The 16,754-nt window shown below is 41.9% G+C and overlaps 1 long non-coding RNA gene across 1 annotated transcript; it reads right to left on the bottom strand.

Moving 5' to 3' along the window:
* Positions 1-505: 505 nt before the first annotated feature.
* LOC137164426 (uncharacterized) lies at positions 506-2,327 on the bottom strand. The gene is made up of 3 exons (XR_010923024.1): positions 2,205-2,327; positions 1,069-1,126; positions 506-740 (listed from the first exon to the last, which is right to left on the bottom strand). It is a non-coding gene; the product is annotated as an uncharacterized lncRNA (long non-coding RNA).
* Between the last annotated feature and the right edge of the window lie 14,427 nt (positions 2,328-16,754).

The following is a 16,754-nucleotide window of genomic DNA, read 5'->3' as shown; positions in this document are numbered from 1 at the left end:
GGACTACCAGAAGTTACTCCTTCCATCAGCATAGGGGGCTATGGAGCTGGGTCGAAGCACATTGGAATCAATGGGATCCTTTCATTGACTTCAGTGGGCTTTTGGATAGGCCCTAAGAACACAGTTTAGAGATTTCTTTACGCGGCTCAGATTTTGCAGGCTTTGGCTAACTCATCCATGACTGGCTCAGTGGCAGTTTAACTGGTTCGGATTTAATTCACAGGCCGGGTACTCACATAGCCACAGGCTGCTGTCACTCACAAAAGCAGAGTGATCAGTGGGGAGGAGAAGGAAAGGATAGTGGAAAGATGTGGCATACGGCCACAGAAGGATACACATTCTAAAGAGTTTGGCAGTGCATCATGGGATCTAGTGATGGGGAACTGACGTGAAGTATCAGAACAGAGAAAACTCCCTATTGACTTGAATGGGCCAGGATTTCATCACTGAGCTCTAACGATCTTTATAAAAACAAAACACACACACAGATAAGAGATTTGGTCTTTAATGAAAAGTCTGTGCTAAATATTTGGGGCAGTACAGCAGGCTCTATCCAAAACCCACTGAGGTGCATGGAAAGGCCTCCGTTGACTTCAAAGGGCCCACTCGGTGTCGTATAAAAGTCTCCTCAATCTGCCCAGACATGTAAATCCATAAACCATACACAGGTGTAAGCCCATGGGTTAAATTCTCTGTTTATAGCTTCACTTTGGTGCAGGACAATTTGCACATGTAACTCCCTGCATATCAAGATAAGAAAATATCCCCACTAACACTTGCTGTCAAAAAGACTTTGAAGATTAGGCTAACAATTGAGAGTTCAAAAATCATTCATCTGATTCAGGAACAGCTTTTTTTATTTTTTTGCTAACCATTGCCTTTTCCCAATGAAACCGTAAATGCTCCCTTAATTGAATTTGACAATTGAAAAGTAAAGGGATTTTAAAAAAACAAGCTTTCCCTGCAGCAAGGTTAGAGAGACTTAATTGAATTTTAACTCAGCTGCCAAACCAGAAGAGCAAATTTTTAAAAAGTGTTGAAAATACCTGTGTTTATTAAATTACTAACCTAAGTTCTGCCAGGACCAGCTCAGTACTGTCAAACTTTCTTCATTCTTTTTTCAAACCTTTAAGAAAACCAAAGCTTTGCATTATTTCCTCAGCTCTACAAACACTGAGGGAAATTCTCTACTGGTGTAGATTGGCATGGCTCTTACATCAGTGGAGCCACTCCAGTTTACACTAGCAGGCAATTTGGCCCCATGTTTAATTGATGGTAAAAAAGGCAGGAAAGACAAGAACTTCCATTAAGACATTTATATTAAAGTAACATTTTATCTTTTACAAGATAAATTATTTCAGTACAGTTCACACAAAAGAATTTGTCTTCACCTCAACATTGGCTTGAAATGTAGTAGCTAGAGCTGTGCATGATAAGAGGGCGGAGTAGGACAGATTATAAAATAGACATAAAATTGTGGGAGGCTCCAAAATTAAGTCTCACCTACAGGGTAGGATTATCTCAAAAGAAACAACATTAAAGCTTTGCCTGCATTTACCACTCAAAGAGAAACAAATTTGGGGATTTGACTCCACCCACACTTCCTACTAGTGCAAAGAGGTTGTAAACTGACTATTGGGGATTCCCAGGTAGTACAGTGTAGAAACCCAGTGTCTCTGCACTCCGGCTATACCCAGCTGCTAGAATGGCCACTTGAGGTCTAACAGCTGGGTATGGATTAGAGCAGCCCTAAACCCTCTCTAGTTTATGCAGGAGGCCAAACCAGCTTTCAGCTAGCCCCAAAATACGGAAGTCACGAATGCTGCAGAAAGCCCCACGCGTAAGTCCAGGAGAGGTGTCAATTTCAGCTGGGCCTCAGCCCAGCTTCCTCTTGTCTGAGTAATACATGCAAATTCTCTTCAAGATCCAATCAATGCCTACAAGTTGAAATAAATGTAAAATCACAGCTAATAAAATGTAGGGATGACAAAGATTGGCAGACTGGTAAATAAGGATGAGGACAGGAAAGTTGTATAGAACAACCTGGTTCGCTCGGTGAGCTCGACCCATCCAAACAAAATGACTTTGAATACAGACAAACACAAGGCCGTATATGTAGGAACAATTTGGGACCTGAAGAAGAGCTGTGTGTGGCTCAAAAGCTTCTCTCTCTTTGGTCCAAAAAAAGATATTACCACACCCACCTTGTGTCTCTAATATCTCAAAGTAGTCGTCAATGGGGAATCATCCTCGAAAGGGGGGGTGTTTCCACTGGCTTTCTGCTGGAATTGGTACTAGCCTGACACTATTCAACATTTTCATCCGTGATCTGGAAATATAAAATAATTGCTGATAAGATTTGTGGATGACACTAAGATTGTCAAAGCGGTAAACAATGACGGGGAGGGATCTGGATCACTTGGTAACCTGGGTCCATTCAGACAAAACGTGTTTTAATATAGCCAAATAAAATTATACATCTAGGAATGAGGAATGCAGGTCATATCAACAGAACTGGGGGTGGGGGAACTATATCTGAGAAAGCAGTAACTATGAAAAGGATTTAGGGGCCTGCCCTGTGACTGGATCAGAGTGCACAAGCAACTGAACATGATATTTCAGATGATCCAATGGTCCCTTCTGGCCTTAAAATTGAAGTGCAGTTGATAAATTCTGACACCTGCAAGAGCAGGTGTTAGCACCTGCAAAAAGGTGTGCCTGTGTGTTTGGACATGCCCAGCTGTGTGTGCTGCAAATGCATCTACTTTTCTTTAAAAAAAAAATCGGACATGAAGGAAAAATGCATATTGTCACTATGCACAGAGGCTTGATTCTTAGCTGTTAGCCAGTTGAGATTTTAAAAATAGTTCACACAGTCAGATACCCTTAATATCCTCAACAGAAATCAAACAGTCGTCATTTATCGTTTGCAAAGCAGATTTTGATGGCAAGCACACGAAGCAGGAGCAGAATAAAAAAGGAAGTAATTAGCATCAAAACCAGCAGTGAGTACACAGATTCTATGCATAGTCCACTTAAGGTACAAATCTCTAGTGCTCCTGAAAGAAGAAAAACTGTGGGTGAATCAGAGTGTCTGTGGGGAAAGAGAGAGAGACACACAAAGAGGGAAACAAGACAGTTAGAAAAGAAGATGGGCGCGCACATTCACACAAAGAGAGGAGGGGATAACTACCTGATACTACCAGCAACTGGATTCACTTCTGAAAAATGCCTCAGTGAAACCTCCCCAACTAATATTTCAGAGCATCCTGTTTAGGGGGACCAATCTTCTGTCTAGACTCCAGGCCACTTACATTTATCAGCCAGTCACTGATGAATGGCTAAAAGAGTGAAGTTAGCTTTTCTTCTTCCCAGTCATTACCCTTGCAAACCAATGTTTTTCCAATCACAGTTACAATTCGAAGTGGAGAGGCACCTACCTCATTTGATTTACTTTGAGAGCAGCTGAGCATGCAGGTACCCTTGGACTTGCAGTTTGATCACACTGGTTTTTGAAAGGCTCATTTTGTGTCAGGTAATTTAAAATCAGCATCTACTTTTCTGCAAGTGAAGACTGCTCCTGAGGCTCTTGCCTTTGGTGGTACTGCCAAAAAGTTGCCCGCCCCATACCATCTGATTCAGAATTTGTCTTACTCACGGAATAATTCAGTTAAAGAACACTGTCTGCCGTGAGTTGCCAGTTCTTTTGTTGATGCTTTATCTCACTTTCAGACCTGGGGATTTTGGCAGTCAGTATCTGCCCAGGACCTTTGGTGCCTTGGCTTCAACTTGCCTACGGCTACTGGAATTTCAGTGGAATTAGGCAGTAAGCGATCCTACAGGGCAGAGTTTAATAAAGTCCCTGGATTCAGTGAAAGAGCAGGCCTCCCTGGCTCCGGCATGTACCACAGCGACCTGGGGAAGGCTTTACTCTTCTGAACGGTATATCACTCACACCACTCTGCAAATTTTTTTTTTTTTTTTTTTTTTTTTTTTAAAGAGAACCTTCACTCAAAGGAACTTCAGCATGACCAGAACAGCTCCTCTGAAGCCTGGCACAGAGCCGGATTCCACTTCTACTATCAGGCTCTGTCTGGAACTTACTCTTGTGTTTGCCAACCAGCCTTGACATTTTAGATTTGTGTTGCTGCAGGAATATGATGGATGATGAGAGTGTTTCATTGCAGCAACTTCAATTTTGTTTCTCTGTTAAAGTAAATTGTGAAAAGATATTGAGGTACACTTACGAAGTAAACGAGTATAATTTAATGTTTTCCAACACAACAGCGAAAAGATTGTTTTCATGTGTTGCTTATTAATTTTTGAAGGTGTTGATTTCAAACGTTAGTGTTGTTCTTAGATAAGCTATGGTTTAGAGATAAAAATAGCTACCAAACACTAAAATTAGAGCAAGGGGATGTTCTATTAATGAGTTCACAGAAGTCCCATTAACATTAACGGGAGTTCTGTATGTGCAATACGCAGTAGGCAAGATGTATTCTGAGTGTTTCATCTTCCTCTAAGGCAACAGAGATTGGCCACAGCTAGAGTTTAGACACTGAACATGGAGGGACTGGTGCTGTGAGGTGGTACAGAGAATCCAATTTCTAGATCCTGGTTGGTGTGTCTTGCTCACATGCTTAGGGTCAAATGATCATCAGTTTTGGGGTTGGGAATGAATTTTCACTTAGGTCAAACTGGCTGAGACCTTGGCGCTTATTTGTCTTCCTCTGCAGCATAGGGTGCTGGGGTCATCTGGGCATGTCTCACCTAAGCAATTCCTGCCATTGCAGTGGCCTCAGGCATTGGTGGCACCTTGGTCTCTCCTGTTCACTGCCTGTGAGACAAAGTTGAGTCTCCTGAGGACTGAAATGCTTTGGTCTCATTAAAGTCTTTGGACTCAAAATAGGGGAAACGGGATGAAAATTAATGGCCTGTGATATACAGGTGGTCAGGCTAGAGATCTAATCATCCTTTCTGGTTTTCAACTCTATGAAAATATGAAGAGAGCTATAGTGAAGAAATATCGTTTATCAGCAGGAAACAATTGGAGCTGCCCTTGATCTTTACACAAAACTTCTGTTAACATCAGTGGGAGATCCACTGTGGATTGAGGTCACTGCCTGGCTCTCCCTCTAGTTATTCTTGGGCTACGCATCTCAAAGTTGAAAAGCTGGCCCTGGGTGGTTAGGCTTTGAGAATGAGAGGGGAAATTTAACTCAGATCTTGGCCTACATTTAAACACAGACTATAAATCCTACAAGCTTTGGTTTAAAATCATGGGCCAAGTTCTGCTCGTTATGCCAATGTAACTCCAGGCTTTACTTTTGAAAATGTAAAGAGTATCTTATTTTAACAAACTTTTTGCACAAAAATATTACTGTGCACCATTAAAGAGGGCACCATTATTCTTTGTCTACTCTATGTACTTAGGGCAAAATTCACCCCAGGGTACCACATCCCAGCAGGGCTCTAGGAATCATTAACCTCACAATGAGGTCTTAGGTGATGAATAAGAATCTGTGTGTCCCTTGCCCTGGGGTGAATTTCACCCTAAAAAGCTAGGTGGACACAAACTACAGAAAAATAATTCCCTGGGCAGCTACAGTGGTGTTTAGTTCATTCATTTAATTTCTGTAACAAACAGCTGGAGATCTTTAGCATAGCAAAGCAGATGAGAATTGTTTTGGGAGAAGGTAAAAACCACAGATGCTAATACTAAAGGTCCTCAGATAATTCACAGTTTATAGCAACACTTAAAATGGTTCAGAACGTTCTAGTCAATCATCTGCTTTGTTTATATTTTTACTAGCAATATAAGGCTACATAGCTGAGCGTTTCTGTGTCACTCCTCCCTGGAGCAACGTTTTGCAATTTCTAGCCAGAGTGTATACTCTTTGCAAGTTATCTATTAGGTAGGTGCATTGTTCCCTGTGTCTACAGCACAATGGGGTCCTGGTTCATGCCCAGGGCTCCTACACACTACCACAATACAAATAAATATTACTAATGTACAGTAGGAAGGGAGGAAATATTAAAGCTGGGATTTAGCCATCTAACACACACTAAATTTCAATGGGAGATGGTACCTAACTCCCTTAAAACCCTTTAAAACTCCCAGCCTAAAATTTCTGTTCACTTCTATTGATATGTCATATGGTTTGATGGTTTCTCCTTGATTCATCCAGTGAAGCTGAAAAAACTTTAATGAGGACTCAATGCTTCTCCCAGTGAAACAAATGGTGAATCACGTATGGACTGCTATAGTGTGAGATCAGACTCGGAGTGTGATAGTCAGCCCTGTGCAAAGGATCAGCAAAAGGCCCAATGGCCCAGTTAAGTCCCACTAAAGCCCTCAAACAAAGCTTAAATGCCACTTACGTGGTACTTAGGATTTGGGCTGGCATTCTGCACGAGGGTGAATGTCATCCACGCAGACTTGTTAATTCCCTATTTTAGATAATATCTTTTAAAGTCAGAAACACAAACTCAGAATATCTTCTGGAAATCTGTGACTTGGATAAACCCTAACCAGTCAGTAAATAGCCACCACAAGGACAGCCATCCTTTAGAGAGGGACGCAGCTGTAAAAATTCACTCTTGAAGAGGGTAGAGAATTAGAGTTTCAGAAGGTACATTGCATCCCCAGAAGAGGTATTTAAAACTTGTTTGACCGTATTAATAAGTTATAAATCAATGCTTTAATAGACTATAAAATATATTTTCATGGCAAAACAGAAAAGCAGGTGGTTCTGTATATGGCTTTCATACTCAAAGTGCTTTTTACAAAGATATTAAAAACTGGACATGCAATGGCTTTGTAGGTGATATAATGGCTGATGTGTTCAATATGTCAACCTTCAACACTGAGAGCTCTTTGGTTTCTACCTGTTCATGAAACCATTCCAAGCTGAAGTCACCATTTATCCAACGCCTAGCACAGCACAAATGGTGGCAGTGCAAGCTTTCCCACTACACAGCTCATCTCTGGTTATGTCTCTCATCCCTGATAAAGAGAGTAAGATGATATTCATTCCATGCCCTCTCATCTGGGACTGCCAACAAAGCCGCCAACTGCAGTACTGACGACTGTTCCCCATTTGCCTGGGCTCAGCAACTCATTTCACAAAGGCCACTTTACAGCCATCAGATAGTAACAACGTTCACAGCAGCAATAAGAGGCTTTGTATTCCATTACCAGTTCCCTGAGCCCTCCAGTTCCACAAGAACCTGTTTTACTGAGAGAAGGAATGTTGGTTTGGACCCTGTGCTACCTCCTACATGGTGAAATACCAGCCAACCAACCACAAACATCTTGCCCTGAGATCTGTAGCTTCCATCTTAACAGTATTCAGGACAGGCACAAGACCACAAATTAACATCTCACAGGACAGTGCCTCTAATATTCCTACATCTCACAGCAATGCACTTTAGCATTAACTCTGGGCATGAGACCAAGTCCCGGTGCAAGACCGAGCCCCACAATCTACACCGAGAGCAACTCTATCTCTGCTTCACAAATTCCTGTGAAGGTTGTGGATTCAAGTCTCACAAAGCGAGGACTTGGCTTTCTGTAACAAAATGCCTAGTTTGTTTTTTTTATTAAAGAAGAAAAAGTTTCCAAGGAGTGACAGATCAGAACAGATGTCTAAGCTGCACTTTTCAGCAAAAGGGAAACTTCTGGCAAGAGGGTCAAAAATGGCAGCTGCATTTGAAGAGTTAATTTTCCAAACACATTTCCTTTTCCCGAATGAAGGAGAAATGCCTCTTAACATTTAAACTTTCATGCCATTGGCCTGAGCAAAATGGATGCCATTTTCCTTTAGAGTCACACAATCTAACAACGCTTGACAACAGATTCCATCTGTTCTAGACATTTGCATTGCAAAGATGGAACAACTCCCCCGCCTAATTATCTTTAGAATTATGAATTGTTGATTTGCCTAAATGTATTCTAAAGAGATGAGCCTCAGAAACCTGACTCTTTAATCTGGGACAAGTAGTGGAGGCTTTGGTGATATACAGTAGCTACTATCATTAACACATTAGCACCTAGCTGCCTCCTCCCCTTCCACCACCCACGGCCATGATGAGCTCCATCTGATGAGTAGAAGGAAGTAAACTGGAGCATAACTGATCGAAAACATGACCATGTGCAGATAAACTCTGGCTGTCAGGGCCAGGGTGTGGGCGGCCTGGCCTAGGGCTTAGCATCAGTCATGGGTCCAGGGCCAGGAACTAATTCCCAGGAATCAGGCTGAGTTGGAACATCAGGAGATCAGAACTGAGAGACAAACCAGAGGGCAGGATAAAGATGTATTTACCAAGAAACAGGCCCAGTCAGGATACCAAGATCCCAGGATCAGAAGGCAGGAACAGGTAAACTCCAGACCAGCACTCCATGGCAGAATGAAGTCCACTTGTACAACCAACATGGTTCCTCCTCTGGCTTAAATAGGGGCTGCAGCTCAATCAGAAGCCATAAAGCTCTCCCAATCAGCGTGTAGGGGCAGGGCTTGTGCTTCATGGGCCCCAGTCCAGCTGCTGGGTGTGAGCTGCTGGGTGGAGGATTGGAGTGTGACGACTCCCGCAGACCTGGGTTTGAGACCCACAGAGACTGACACTGCCGCAAGGATTTTCTACAGTCCTATGCCACAGCCATGGTGGAGGCTAAGAGAGACTTCTTGTCCTCTGCCCACTGCGGTGGCTATATCCTGCTCTGAAAAACATGTCCAGGCTCTAAATCACTGTATCAGCCTTAGCTGATTCTGTACCACCTCAGAAGCCAGCTCTTCTCTGTGTGAGGAACTGATACCACACTTCTCCCAGATCATCTCCCCTCCAGGATGCCCACTCTGAACAGTAGCAGCTACACACTGAGCCCAAGATGAAATATACAGAATTCATCATGTTCATGGAGCAAGACATTCTGGAAGCACTGAAAGAAATCCTTAATTTTGGACAAAGGAAATGTATTTGAAAATTAACTCTTTCAATGTAGCTCCCATTTTTGAGCCTCTTGCTGGAAGCTTCCCTTTTGCTGAAAAGTGCTGTGATTTGAGCTACTGGCTGCATGTTAACCTGGTGTAAGATGCCAGACAAGTTTCCATGCTGCCTTCACATTGGTTTAAGGAACCCCCACATACACATAGGACTCTATCACAACATTATCAACCCCTTACCACTGGTGGGGGTGGGCCAGAGGGGCACCAGATCAGCATCAATGTTGAGAGGAACATGGGTGCAAAATTAAAGATTTAATGAATTTTTGGGCATATGAATCTGTTTAGAGGGAAAGCAAAACACTTTTTTTGACCTTGACTAGCAGAGAACCATCTTCAAACGCAACCATCCACCACCAATATTCTGGTGCTTTCAGTCACCACCAGTGATTCATGTTTATGCCATCTATAGCTGTTGAAAGATGTCCATGAGCACCCACAATCCCTGCTGAGAGAGACTGTCCAAACAGCCTTTGAACAGGGAACCCTACCATCTATTCTAAAGTGTGCCATATTTTTGCTAATTCTCAAGAAGCCATCTGTGAATCCAGCAGACTTTACAATCTACTGGCCAGTGCCAAGCCTGCCTGTTTTGAGCAAAATAATTGTGAGAAACTAGTAACCACTTCAAAATGTAAGCTCTTTGGGGGCAGGGACTCACTCGGTTATGTTGACTCACTCGGTTAGGATGACATTGCATGCCATAATGGGGCATGACTATAATATAAACAACAAACCTACTCCAGAGTGTTCACTGGTGGATTCCCATGACACTTTAATCTTTCCCCTGTTCTTTTAAACATCTACATGAAGCCACTGCAGCAACTGTGTGCCTCAATTGCTAACACTATCTAAGGCATACCCAGCTGTATGACTCTGATGCAAATAGCGCCCCCTGCTCCCGGCCTCCCACTTAGCTTAGATAATCACCTGGGTGTAAGGCAGAGACCTGGATGAAGATGAACCTATGTAAAAGGAAGATGATGATCATGGGGAGATGGAAATGCTGTGAAGATTTAGTATCTATTATTGCCTCACCCTCCATCATAGGAGTTGGCACTCCATCCTCCAGGTGGGCCTTGCTGCTTCTGGACACCCAAATATTTACATAACAAAAATGCTTTCTTCCTTCTTTGACCAGCCAAGAGACTACACCCATCTCATTAAACACAGATCTAGCCATGGAGATCCATGTCTTTATAATTTTCAAATTTCCACTCACTATAAATGTTTCAGTGGAGACACCTGTCTCCTCAACCACAATATCTATCCATGGTTCTTATATGTCCCCCCATTATTGGGGCATCTGAGCACCTCACAATCTGTACTGTATTTATCCTCATACCACCCCAGTGAGATAGGGAAGTGCTGTTGTCCCCATTTTACAGATGGGAAACTCAGGTACAAAGAGACTAAATAGCTTGTCCAACGTCCCACAGGAAGTCTGTGGCAGAGCAGGAATGGATCCAAGTTCTCCTACTGCTCAGGCTGGCACTCTAACCACTGAACCATCCGTCCTCTTGATCTACTGAAGAGCACAACAACCCACTGCTCTACTCCCCCTAGATTACTGGGTCACATTCATGGTCTCCGTGTTAATAACAGCTACTCAGAAAAGTGCAATTAAAATGAAATGACAACAAAATAACTGAAGTTAATGTTTTTTGAAAAGTTGAGCAGATTCCCTCCCGGACCCCATGTTCTGACCAGCTCTAGCATTAATCATCAGAGCCCTCTATAGCATTGTCCCAAGATACCTCCAAGAGCATCTTGCTCTCTTTGACGATGGCCTCCCTCAATAGCTATGCTCCTAAGGAACTATGAAGCTGACAGCCTCAAGAGTGAAGCTCCTGAAAGTGGGAGACTGGAATTTCCTAGCAACAGTGAGAACTCATTCCTGAAAGGGATCAGAATGACCACAATTCTCATTGCTTTTAGGATGACATGTAAAATTCACTTCCTACCCATCCAAGGAGACGGGAGGAGAAAAAGAAAGAAAGAAAAAGATGAAGGCAAGAAGAAATGGACAGAGAAAAGTAGAAGAGAGAAAAAGTAAATAAGTTAAAAATAAAACTAATTTTAAAAACCCAGTATTATACTCCCAACCATCTACAAGCATTTAGGAAAGAAAATTAGATCACTAGCCAATTGTGAAGTAGGTTTATTATTTTGTATGGAAGGTAGGTAGTGTGGTGATGCGCACTGTTATAAGAATCAAGACACAGATTAGGCTGCTATTCTCCATAAGAAATGTTAAAGATCTGTCTTGAAAAGCTCATTTTTCTGAAGTTGCAGTCTCTCTTCATTTGCTACTTGGAGCAAAATTGCTACTCAAAAAGTTAAGATATTTTAGAGTGGATGGAGATATGTCCATTTAAAAGATATATTTATGAATACACAAAATGATACGTAAAACAAGATGGCAAAGTGAATCTAACGTTCCTTGGGTCCTTTGTGCATTTCTTAATTTATAACAATATGTACATCTTGCTGAAATGAAAAGTGGAAAATGAAATACATCAATATTGTAACTAACAGGTAGTCAATACTGGAAGTTCTCAGAACAATCAACACCAGTGATTAAACCAAGTTTCCATTAAAGTAAATCTCCCATCTGTCTCACGATACTTCATTCTGGCATAAAAAATGAACTTGGTTTTTAAAATAGCATCTCTAACTGTCCATCAATGCCACAAAAAACTTCCCCTGCCTCTTAAGTGTTCCAAAGTCTCTCACTGTATATTGAGGTTCCATTTATAAGGATTAATAGTTAATAAATGATTAATAGATGTTATCAGCATGTTACCGATATGAGTAGAAAAGTTATAGAGGCTGCTATAGATATTTATAAGCTACAGTTATAAGTGATCTGTTGATCCGTTGTATTCTATTACAATTTACAACTTTTATAAACTATTTATTAAAACATACCCTTCATATAAAGTTTGAGCATGTCTCTATATTCTGTTACACCTAATAGATTTACCTATGTGAGATTCCTGCTACGTATGAAATATCTTCCCAGATCCTATTTGAATTTCTGAACATCAGTTGAAGAATTTAGAATGTGAAACGTGGGAGGGGGTAATATGGCTAAATTAATGCCATCCTTGAATGGTTTTTGATCAAAGCAGCATCTACACTACCAAAATTAAATAAATGTCATCTTAATTTGGTCTCAGTTATCAGTTTCCATTGCCAGAGGTAAGCCAACTAGGAAAAGATAGTATGCAAAGAGAAAGCTGCATGAGCAGTATAGCTCTTCATGATTTTTACTATGAACTTCAATACATATTGCCAGTGCTCATAGCAGGGTGTTTACAGACCTGGGTGGATAATATACAGAGTAGTTAGGATTGCAGAACTCTGCACACAGGTACACTACATGGCAATCTTATTCATTACTCATTTTGCTTCTGTCTGCACGTAGGCAATACAGCCCCACTATGACCCTTCAGTACTGCAAATAGTACTATTCCTTATATTCTGTCTTTGTGCCAGTTACATTGGCTATTTAGATGCAATTGCTACAGTAATCAACACGACTATTTTTCATCAGTCAATTTTGATGTACTTTGTTAACATGCATCTATTCTTCCATGGTGTCATCTTCCCAGAATTCCATGTTTTCTGTCATTTCTTTCCCTCGCTAGGATCTCACAATGCACCATCATGCCACAATTTTATACTTCTTATTAGAGGATTATTGCATTACATATTTATATAAGGTCCTGTTCTATAGTACAATTTCATTACAGGGCACAGTCCCTTTGGAGCAATCATAGTTAATCGTACTTCAAAACCACTGCAGTAAACGATGGGGAGGAGGCAGAGGGCAGGAGAGATCAGAAATATAGTTCCCTTCCCCTTGGGCATGGGGTGGGAGACACCTTCAGACCTTGGAACCTTAGTGGGATTCAGCTGATTGGCTGTTGCTTTTTCTTCAATGTGTCCTGTATCCAATCTAGGCCTCTGATGAGGAAGAGTTTGTGGAGATGCGGTTAGGGTAGCACTGGGGAGAGCCAGGTTTTAGTGGCAAGGGAGGTGTGGGGTTGGGGAGAGGGGAGTGAGTTTAAACAAAAGAAACCCAGGAAGAATAGATGCTTACTTAGAAAAAAGTGAAAATACAAAAGGTTAAAGCGCACGGAGAGGGCAAAGCTCATGGAATCTGAAACAACTGGGAATGGTTAAAGAAACCAAGAAGTGGGCAAACTGCTTCTCATTTTAAAACTGAAAAATAAGCAACCACTCCCCAGCCCTTACAGTGAACATTTCTTCTCAATCACTTTCTTTTTCCCCCAAAATAAAGTTGCATCCCACCCCCTTCATCTACCAATTGTATGTTTCTCTGTTTAGCCCTGACTCTGCAAACACACATAGGCTAAATTGTTCGAAGAGGTGTAATCCCACTGAGCTCTGTGGCACTACTTAGATGTCTGGCATTAAGCACATACAAAAATATTGGAAGAATTGGATCCTTAGAATTAAAGCTTTTAGGGGGTCGGGATCTTGTGCTCATAAATGGTTGTAAAGCATCAAGCACATTGTTGGTGCTATTGCATAACTGACGATATTGTTAGGGGCTGGGCATAACCACCACCCTTCATTTAAGATAGTCATTAGAAACAGTTAAGCTCCTTTATGGAACCAGGTAGCTGAAACAATAGCAGCCTTCACCTCAAACACAGGCACATGTCACCACCTGAACCAAAGGCACCTGCAAGGCATATGTGGGAGGAAGGATTTCACTGACTATTGTTTTGTGAATATTTGTGTGACTGTGAGAGAGAAGCAGGGATAGAAAAGCCAAGGTAAGCCAGAGCTAGCACTGGGAACCTGACCCCGAGAAAAGTCTAGAGTGAGCTTTCGGCAGAGTGTTGTCTGGAAAGAGACATGGAACTGGTAGCAAAGACATTCTTTCTTATTGTTCCCCCTGTGCCCAGAGAAAGAGGCAAATAGTTGTACATTGTTTGTATTATTTACAGGATTGTATCAAAGAAATATCTGACTCCATCATCAATTTATCCTCTTAATGGAAACAACCCACACCACCATGAATTTGGCTAATTGCTTGGGGCCAAAAGGAGACAATATTAATATTCTTAGTCCAGGTTCAGTTCCTGCCTTTGTAAATGCATTGAATGAATTGTGGTATTGCCAGTTTTCACAGTTTTTTCATGAGCCTCATAGAAGCTTCAAAAAAGTCAGGAAATCGCAAAGTTAAGGATGGCCATGGGACCCGAAGTTCGCCTCTTTGTTAACATGCATTACAATATAAGCTTTAATGACATGGTTGCATTCTAGTTTTTTCTATAGGATCCTTGCCTCATTTAGGCATGCCTCATGAGGCCTCTTCTCAATATTTTTTCATTATGTTCCAGCTCAAATATGTGGTTCTTTGCCTCATTCACTACACAGTCCTGCCTCATTCACCATCCAACCTGTGCACTGAAGGAGACAAGGGTCTTGCTGAAACAAAAATAGTAAGTGATCATGTAATTAGAGACACACACTGGGACTGAATTAAGGGTGCACAGGCATCCTTAACTTTGTCATTTCCTGACTTCAGAGTGCCTTGCTTTGCACCCAGACAGCCTTTTAACAGTTTTGAACAGAGATCTGTATGTACAGATATATTATTTTTTCTTTATTTGTGCAATCTCTCTCTTATCCCTCCCTCCCTGAAATCTCTTCATCTGCTGTGTGTTGTCCAGTTAGCCCCTGTAGGAATAAAGAAGGCATTTATCAAATCCCTGCCTAGCACACAGTTTCTATCCTTTAAAATGCAGCATGCACACACAAAGTCCCACTCCCTTATCACTTTGTAAGTGGTTCCTTTCCTCACCTATTCACACCACATGTGCTTTCAAAGCTGGCTTTTGTTGGTATAGATTCCATCAAAAAGTCTTTCAAAGTATATACTGCACTGCTAGGAAAGCCACTATGGCAGATAAATAACATTCTTTAAGACAGGACAAATCATCTCAATCTTAACTTTCCTCTTTCCTTAACTTTTACAGATCTGTGAAATCCCCAAATTTTACTTGCCACAAACTTTTCAATTTTTAGACTTAAAAAGCAAAACCTTGGCCATGATTCAGCAAGGTAATAAGCACATGCCTACGTCTCACAATTAGTCCCATTGACTGAAATGGGACATTTTATGTGTCTAATATTAGGCAAGTATTTAAACCAGCTTGTTGAATCTGTATCCTAGTTGCTGCCTGTACTGATATCTGGGTCCATACACACATTGACAGCTCTTGCTTTTACATTCTATACTACCACATAGCTCTTATATCACACTTTTCAGCAGTAGCTCTTAAAGCATTTTACAGAGAGAAGTCAGTATCATGATTGCCATTTTACAAATGGGGAAACTGAGGCACAGAGAAGGGTAGTAACTTGTCCAGCATCACCCAGCAACCAAGGTGGGAATAGAACCCAGGTCTCCTGAGTGCTATAGCAGTGGGCTAGCCACTAAACCACTACCACCTAACATTCAAGACTCCATGTGAACATACATTCATTGATGTGGTTATTATTTATCTAAAATTGTTTATAATTGACTTGGACTTTAGTGCAGTTCTTCTGCATTTATGCTGGTGTATCTGAGATCAGAATCTGGCCCTTCGTTTCTGTTCTACACACACACACACACGTTCTGTGTCCCCCTGAATGATTGTTGTTGCCTTCTGCTGTTTTCTCCATCTCTACCCCATAGAGCATTGAGCACTATATTCCTGTTGTGCCCTCAACAGTCTATTATAGAAGACTGGCATAGTTTCCTCCAGCCTTGAAGTACTTTGTTTATGCATTATTCAGTTTTATTTGCTTTCTTTTCATTATTACTTCTATTCATAAAGCCAAGTGTTTTTGTGTTTTAGCCATAAGAGCAGAACATCGTGTGCGTTCAGCGGCATATGGCTACCCCCTGTGGGGTGTACTCTACTCTGGGTGGGATTCAGAAGTGGGATTTAGCCACCTGAATCTCACCTCCCAAAAGAATGCCTTAGCCGCTGTGCTAGGAAGCATTTTTGAGGGGGAGGAAATGGAGGAGGGGTTGTTCTCAGTCTCTCCTGGTCAAGCGGTTCCACTGTGTATAAATAAAGAATCACTGGAGCAAGGGGACTGGAATCTGGGTCTCCCACAACCCAGGGATATGCCCTAGCGACTGGATTCTGGAGACCTTCTCACACTCTCACTGGCGTAATGAATATTTGATTATTGCTACACAGTGGAACAGTTTCAGCAGGATAGACTGATGGAGACCTGCTCCAGAATATCCCATAGCCCAGTTTTTCTGGCACTTTCCTGGGAGGTGGGAGACACAAGTTCAAGTCCCAGCTCCACATCAGGCAGAGTGGGGAACTGAACTCAGGTCTCCCTCCTGCTGGGTGAGTGTTCTAACCATTGAGCTAAAAAGGCAACTCAGGGCAGCAGCACCACAGCTGCTGCTACTGTTTTTCTTGAAAAAGGTTTTAGGCACCCACGGCCTTTGAAGGGCGGGCCTTAGGCCACGCACTTCTTCTCAGCAATTCCTATTGGCTAGCTTAGCACATTGGCTTTTGTGAATCTCATTCTCAGGTGACTAACTCTCCCCATGCACTGTAATGAGAGCCTGAGTGCCTAACTCAGGATAAGGGATTCCACTGGGCAGGAGGGCACCTAAGTCCTCCTTGGGAATCCCACCCATATTCTGCTTCCCAGTGTTAGTGCTTGACATTTCAAAATTCAGATCACTGGATTGGT

This window comes from Emydura macquarii, unplaced genomic scaffold (assembly GCF_026122565.2).
Source record: "Emydura macquarii macquarii isolate MOO-44397 ecotype Brisbane River unplaced genomic scaffold, CSIRO-AGI_Emac_v2 contig_2676, whole genome shotgun sequence".
Lineage (NCBI taxonomy): Eukaryota > Metazoa > Chordata > Testudines > Chelidae > Emydura > Emydura macquarii.
This window is presented reverse-complemented; position numbering and strand designations above follow the sequence as displayed.